The following is an 8,474-nucleotide window of genomic DNA, read 5'->3' as shown; positions in this document are numbered from 1 at the left end:
AAAAATGTCAAACTACTGTTAAGAAAAGAGAATAAGAAAAAAAAAAAAAAAATCAGCCATTTTACCTTCAGAACCTGGCCTAATACTTACCACTAAGCCATGTAGTTCTCCCATTTACCAAAAACAATCTCACAGAATATCAGCATGAGTCCATGACAAAGTGAAACAAAACAAGACCAGTCCACTTACTGCACCAAAGTCCAGGCTAAAACAAGTCACCACAAAATAACAGATATTCCCCTTGCCTCTTTTGGCTAAAATGAGTAACTTTCCACTCTTTATCAATCATAGCTTTATCCTCATCCTAGTCTCTTCTTCCTACAAATAAGATGTATTGAAATTTGCCAATCAGAAAATTGTCTTACTTTCTCTGAGCATCCAATTTACAGCACCAGGCTGACCACTGTGGCCTCCTTAAGGCTTCCCCCAAATCATCCACAAAAGCCCTCCAATTTCTGTAGTAGATTCTTTCTAATACTCTCTTATTGTGACACTACATGATTACCCATTGTGATAGGTAACGTTAACTTGTTAACTTGGCTTGGTGTCCAATTGTTTGGCCACGTACCATCTACATATATTACTCTGAAGGTATTTAAAATATTACTGACATTTAACAGGTAGACTTTGGGTAAGCAGATTATCTTCTGTAATGTGTATGGGCCTTGTTCCATGATGGTCCCTCGGCTATTTTAAACTCAATGTGTTTAGTTATAAAGATGTATTCCCGGTAGTTTTTCTCTGAAGGGTGTTGACCTTATCCTGTCCTGCATGATTTCTCTCACAGAGCCAAAAGAAAAAAGGGAAGTGTCTCTATATAAGGAAATAAACTGGAAAATCAGGGTGTTTTTTTTCTCTTAGTTTTTTTTTTTAATTTTCTTTTTCATAAAAAGGAGCTGGCTATTTGAAGACTACACCCAATCTGTATGTTTTACACAATCAGTGAAGACTTTTGAATACATTTCAAGTATTAAATCTATTTAAATATATCATTTTAAAAAAGGTTGTGGCAAATGTTGGTTAGTTCCACTTTATAAAATGGTTACTTTTACTTAAGAGAATGCATACTAGTTCTCTGCATCTTTTCAAGGCTAATGAAAATGTTACTAAATGGATAAACAATGATGCTAAAGTACCTCCCACAGAACTACAGATTTCTCTGCAAAGAAAAGATTTTTCTTTTCTCTGAAAAGAAAAGAAAAATCTGTGCTTCTTTCTCTCAAAGTATCAGCAACATTACAGAAATAGCACAGCTTACCAAATTCTGTTTAATGTATGTCCTATGACCAGAACATCATTTTTTTTTCCTTTACCAGAATTTGGTCAGTTTGTAAGTTTCCACTCTTCTACAGCACAATAAAAAAAAAAAAAAAATTTTGAGGATCTTGAGTGTTAACGCTTGTGACGAAAATCAATCCTAATGGGAAATTGGTGAGTTCATTTACAACCAGGAAACCATTAAGGAAATTCTGTTTCAAGTTATCCCAATTGGTCATATGTTAGTGACCAGCCCAGTGATTAAATCATCCTTTACATAACTATTAGGAAAAAAAAAACAACATGCTTTTATATATTCATGGACCAGAGCCACTACACCCCAGGCTTGATCTTATCAGCCCTTGCAAATAGATCAAGGACAGATATGATCTACATTTGGATGGAAACATTCCAAGAAAAACCCAGGTGCTACAGGAAGTGATGTGGGTGATACAGTAGGTGGTGATCTTTCCCCTGAGTCAGCTCTGGACCAGTTACCCAGCATGGGGTTAGGGAGCAGCAGTGTTGTGTGATGACCTGTCACGGAATTTCTCTGTGGTGTACAGTCTTTCATAGTTGAATGAAACATTTTTTTAAATGCCAATTTATTTTGTCTCCCAGGCAAAATTTTATGTAAATTATATCTTCTGCCTTTGCTTATTCTCTCCATAACTAATAAAAATTATAAAACTTGTCAATTTAAAGAATTTTAGCTCTGAGTACTACTGCGGATCTCAAAGGATTATTAGGGATTATTTGACCCAAGCCTACATTTTATAATTAAAAAATAGATTATTTACATGAATTGCAGAATTGGGATTTGGACCAGGTTCTCTGATACCTAATTTTACTAATCATACTCTCAATGTTTCTCTTTTTTTTTTTACACTCTCTCCAGTGATCTTAACAATATGTTTTTAGTGTATAACAAAGGTTTTATAGTCAAAGAATAAAGAAAAACACATTGCTAAGTTCTTCAACATTAAGAACTGCTGGATATTGATTTTTTTTTTCTTTTTGTGCCTCTTTTAAAAAATGTAGTACATGCATAGCAACCACATCCTAAGACTTTTTGTGAACTTTAGATTCTAATAGTGTCACCAATGATTTATAAACATTTATTTAATTCATAAAAAAACTGTTCTCATGTACTTTGGTAGCCATATTCAGGAATCATTAGTTTTATTCTTTTAAGGAAAACCTACAGCAAGTAAATTTTAACATTGAGATTTATACTAAGGAATAATAAAGATGTCTAGGGAGAGATAAATAATCATGTGTTGGCTTTATTTACAAAACTGTGACATTGTAACAAATATTAGGACAAGTTGGAAAATAATGCCACTAATTAGTTGCTATTGGTTGAACAAAAAAAAAAAATTGCAAGAAAAGAAAATACTTCATCATTTAAGCTATGCTACATTCAATTAAGCTTAAAAATCAGTCCTGTCATTGTGTATACAACTGTCAGAATAGAGGACAAAGTGACAGAATTTCCTATTATTAAAAAGTGAAGACTTGCTTTTATTTCAATATGATGGAAGTAAGTGAATGGTACACTGACTAGAGATAAAAGTATTTTTAATCTATTCCAAACTGAGACAGTCTGACACACCCATATGCCTTATTTACTAAAGCAAACAATCAAATGGATCACTTGTAATAATTCTTTTATAAATTACTTAGTTTCTTTATAAGTCACCTTACCTCTCGGTGTTTATGTAATTTTTGGTTTGTTCCAACTCAAATCAGAGTTTCTACATATTTACAAGTACCCAACTCAGCAACCTATAGCTCTGGGTCCTTGATCTCATCTCTGACCAATACTGTACTACTGCTAGTTTTGAATCATGCTAGGTTCAGTGAGGGCTTCTCAGGTGGCACTTGTGGTAAAGAATCCACTTGGAATGCAGGTAGATGTAAGAGACACAAGTTTGATCCCTGGGTTGGGAAGATCCCCTGGAGGAGGGCATGGCAATCCACTCCAGTGTTCTTGCCTGGAGAATCCCATGGACAGAGGAGCTTGGCAGCCTTCAGTCACTAGGGTTACAGAGACTCGGACACAGGCACGTGTTCAGTGATCTCTGGTTTGATTTTAGGCTCCCAGAAAGTATCAGTTACGATATAATCTGGCCTTGCCAACCTCAATCCCTCAGCTAAGTCAACCAGTTAGTACACAGCCCACCTCAAAATGTGCCTGAACTTGGCTTTGTGTATTTGGCCTCTTGATAACCACTCTGCAAAGCTGGTCTAATTTCTACAGGGCAAACAGCAATATGGAAGAAAAGTAGATGCATGGGATTTTAAAAAGTACTTTAAAATAAGTGACTTAGTTAATGATAACTACTAGATAGTAAGAAAAATAATCCAGAGATTTGGATTTGGGGTGGATACCTATGTTAGGTACCATCTTACCTTGAAACAGTATTTCACACTACACCAGAAACACCTTAAGTTAGGTGCCTAAATTCTACTTAATAAGCCTACTTTTGAGGATAGTTTTCCTGAGATATTATTATTCGATTTTAATCAAAGTAACTTGAACGTTTCCTTACCATTGTGGAGTGTCCATAAGAATTTCATATTAGAAAACAATTAGAAGCAATGTATATTAAATCTATTCATTTAAGATCTGGATTAAGCAATGTATGAGGAATGTTAAAAATCTATATTGAAAAGACAAGTTGGTAATACTGAAACCTGTAAGGAAGGTAGGAGTTTGCAAAAGTAATGAGAGATGGTAAAAGGGAACAAGTGTGTGCCTTAAAAAGGCACAATTCTGAGGCTCTCCATTGTTTTATCTTACAAATAGTGAGAGAGAGGATTGCATGGTAGTTATATTCATGATCTCTAGACTTAATTCATGTCTTTGCCACATGTTAGTTATGGGACTGTGAGTTCTCATATGTTAGCTCTCTTAAATGTTAATGGGAAAGTAGTACTGAATTCACAGAGATCTTATAAGAATAAAAAAAAATAAATACAGAATAAGCACTCAGTAAGCACTAATAACCATGACAATGATTACTGTGGGTAGTTAGCATCCATTACAATAACATTCTGTATAATAATAAAACTTTGACAATGATTATCTTGCCATGCTTTTTGTGGCCATATTTCTATAAGACCTCAAACCAGAACCAAGTTAATCGGTACCATTGGAATCACAGATTTAGAGAATGAATCTATGGACACAGTGGGGGAAGGAAAGAGTGGGGCAAACTGAGAAAGTAGCATCATGCTATATTAACAGACAGCTGGTGAGACGTTGTTGTATAAAGAAGTCCAGCCTTTGTGCTCTGTAATGTCCTGGAGGCCTGGAATGGGGTACATGGGAGGCTCACGAAGGAGGTGAGAAATGTATAGTTATGGCTGATTTGCATTGCCAAACAGCTGAAACCAACATAACATTGTAAAGCAATTTCCTCCAATTAAAAAATAAATTAAAAAAAAAACCACACAAAACAAGTAATAGGCTCACATTATAAAAAGAAATATACCTTACAGTCTATAGATCTAAGCACACTAATTTCATTACTCATGAATTTCATGAACTTACGACACAAAACTAGCATTAACATTTCAAAATGCCCCAATTATTATTGCTTGTAAGAATTAAGTACACTTGGAGAAGGCAACGGCAACCCACTCCAGTACTCTTGCCTGGAAGCTCCCAAGGACGGAGGAGCCTGGTAGGCTGCAGTCCATGGGGCTGCGAAGAGTCGGACACGACTGAGCGACTTCACTTTCACTTTCACGCATTGGAGAAGGAAATGGCAACCCACTCCAGTGTCCTTGCCTGGAGAATCTCAGGGACGGGGGAGCCTGGTGGGCTGCCGTCTATGGGGTCGCACAGAGTCAGACACGACTGAAGCGACTTAGCAGCAGCAGCATTATAATGAAAAACAAAGGTGTGTTCATAGTTTCTCTAACTACTCCTACTTGCACATCTCCAGAGTCATATTCCTTCTTTACACAATTATTACAAAGGGATCAAATTTTAAATATTTTATATCTACTAATTCTGTGAAAACAGAGAAATAATACAAAGAAATTAGATGATTAAGTTGCCAGTGAATATTTAGTCCTGATTAAATATAAGTAGAATCTTTTGCCATGACCCACTCAAGTTTGGAATACTTTTTTATAACTGCATCTGTACCAAATCATGAATAAATATTACAGAGACATTTGCTCTCTTGATGAACAGTTAAAACTCCCATTTAAAGGAATGGAAAATGAATCTGCAAATCCTTCCTCTTTATCAGATCTCAGTGCCAAAGAACTAGATGTGTTCTGGTGATAAAGTTCCACATGGAAGAAAAAGTAAGCCTCATATCTGGAAATTGATTAGAAAAAAGTACTATTGCTTTATATTTTTTATAAATATACAAATATTGAGACTTCATTAAAAAAATGCTTTCTTTCTAAATACCTCAAGATATATGTTCCTATGAAATAGGGAGTTTACTGTAGCCATTTTTTCCTAATAATTCTAAATAACATCATAATTAGTTTCAGAAGAAGCAGGCTTCTCAAGAAAGTGAAAAGGTAAAATGTTAATCTTAGATCTCCTCTATACTAAAAAAATTTCCTCTAGGAATATTTTATATATCAGTAAGTGGTTGTATTACTTATTATATTTTTCATCTGAGCTTAGAGGATTATATTGGTCTTGAATGTATATATAATTACTTATTATATATATAATTATCACATATTACCTTCTGCATACATTACTTAGAACAGACTTTATATGTGATTCAGAATATTTAAGTGATCTGACCAAAGTGACAGAATCAAGAAAGGATCCAAAGTTTTGTGTTTATTTGTATATAAATAAATTTGTATAATATAAAAAAAAAACTCTGAATAGCAGAGCATCTTCTTATGTTTTAATATGCAGTGAAATAAGTTTGAATAATATTTCCTATAGCAAACTTCAGAAGTGGCAATGAAGTAGGGAGTCTCAATTGGGTCCTCAATGCTGACTTGCCGTATTTCTGTTTCATTAGTCTACCCAGATTAAAAACTGACAAACAAATTAAAAGTTTAAAATAAAAAACAAAACTTGTCCAGCTTCACATTCTCCCTCAGTCATTGTCTTATTTCTTGCCTCCTTCTCACAACCAGCTTTTGTCTTTATTGTCTTGCCTTCCACTCACTTGTTATCTTCAAAACAAAAATTTTCCCTGGCCCCATCACTTGAGTCAATGGTTTTTTTAACAAGATTGATATTGCTATACCAATTGAACTTCTAACAACATTCTGATTTTACTTGAGCACACAACATCACTTGACATGTTCGATCATCTCCTAACACTCTTCCTTGACTTCTGTCATAGCCCACTACTGATTGTCCTTTAGTTATTCAAGCTTCTTTCTCACCTGTCTTTCTTTTGAAGGTTGGTACACATCAGTGTGCTTTCTTGTACTGTGTTCACTGAACGGTCTCATGCATTGTATGACTACAATTTTCACCTATATTCAAAACAATGTTAAAAGCCCAGTATGTCCCCAAATCCAAAATACTCTTAGATATTCTATAAGTCAGTATCTCCAAATATGAACACATTGTCCTCAGTCAGAAAACTACCCTTCCTTTTATTTGATTACTCTATGATTCTCTCCAGCTATCCAATTGTTAAGCCAAGCTCTTCATCCTTTATGAATCAGTAAATACATGTATATCTTCTACTAGTCTCTTCACTCCTTAGCTCCACCCTCAATGCCAGTAACCTATTTCATGTATTCTCACACCAAGATTATTTCTAAATTCCTCAGTTTTTAATTTTTTTTGTCACAGTGTTTTGTACACAACAATAGGAATTATTTTTCACAAACTCAAATTTAATTATACCTTTCTTCTTCATTGGATACTCCATTGGCCTCCAATTATTCAAAACATAAAATCCAAATTATTTAATAATAGGTTGTAGCCAACACTGGATGGTCTGGCTCCCATGATTTCTCCAGCTCCATCTTCTTCATTATCCTGCAAAACAACCTCCTACTTTAAGTTTTACACATATTAAATAACTAACCTTAATCCAGAGACTAGGTTTTTGTTCACCTTTGCACATTGTTTCTTATCCTAGATTTTTTTTTTTCCATTGTCACTGACCTCTTCTCTCGCAGTCATTTCTCATATGACTAACTCCTACTCATTTTAACCATTCTCTTTCTGGTTTCAGCTTGCATATTCCCTTTTCTGGAAAGCTTCTCTAATGAACTTCATTCCACAGTTACCAGTAGAATCAAAGAGATTTTCAATGCAGCAATAAAGATGAGCTTACAAAGAATAAAATATTGAAGATTCAAAGGAAGAACAAATAATGTGATGATGTTATTTTACCAAAACAGATGATCAGAATTCATACATTAACATGGTCTTAGTTAATAGAAGTGATCATTGCAATTTTCATTCAGAGACTGATACTATCATCATAATCTGAAATATTCATTTTTGGAATGCCAATTACATCATTTGTAAGACCTAAAATGATTAGAATTACATTCTGATAGAATCTGTGGCAGGGTCAGTCCAAGTGCTTTCTCTGTAGTCTAAATCAATTGAGATTGTTATGGTCAATTTTGCTACAAAAATTCAAAACTTGTTTAAAATTATAAGAAGGAAATGAAAAAAAGAGAAGGAAATGAAGTATTAGCTGAGGAATAAAAATAACAGTATATTCTTACATTTTATTCACTCATTCCACAGTTGCTCATTTAGTACCTACAAATCAAAGTATGTTTCTCAGAGTAGAAAAGACTAAGACAAATAAGAAAGAGCGCTTGACTTTAAGAAACTCCAAGCCTATTTGGAAGGGGAAGACATCAGGTAGGTAAGAAGACAAATTGATGTATATGTGCCTTCATTTTTTTGTTTGTATAACTGATATATCTAAACTGTGAACAGGTTTGTGCAAAATTCCTCAAAAATTGACACTTTTAACTCATTTTTCTTCTAAAGGGAAATAACCACACAATCCTATATGATTTAGTTCAATAAAAGCTATTAACATATTTTTTTAATTCAGTCACCTCAATTTTAAATATGGTGTAATTAGAAAGCCAGGGCAGGATTATTAATTCTATAATAGCTCCTGTCAAATTTCCTCCTATAATATTTTGTCATCATTAAAGCTAGATGAAAAACAGTTTAGGAAATAAACCCTGTTCAAACTGGCTGTATAGGCTTAAAAATTAATTTGATT

This window comes from Cervus elaphus, chromosome 18, assembly GCF_910594005.1.
Source record: "Cervus elaphus chromosome 18, mCerEla1.1, whole genome shotgun sequence".
Taxonomy (NCBI): Eukaryota; Metazoa; Chordata; class Mammalia; order Artiodactyla; family Cervidae; genus Cervus; species Cervus elaphus.
This window is presented reverse-complemented; position numbering follows the sequence as displayed.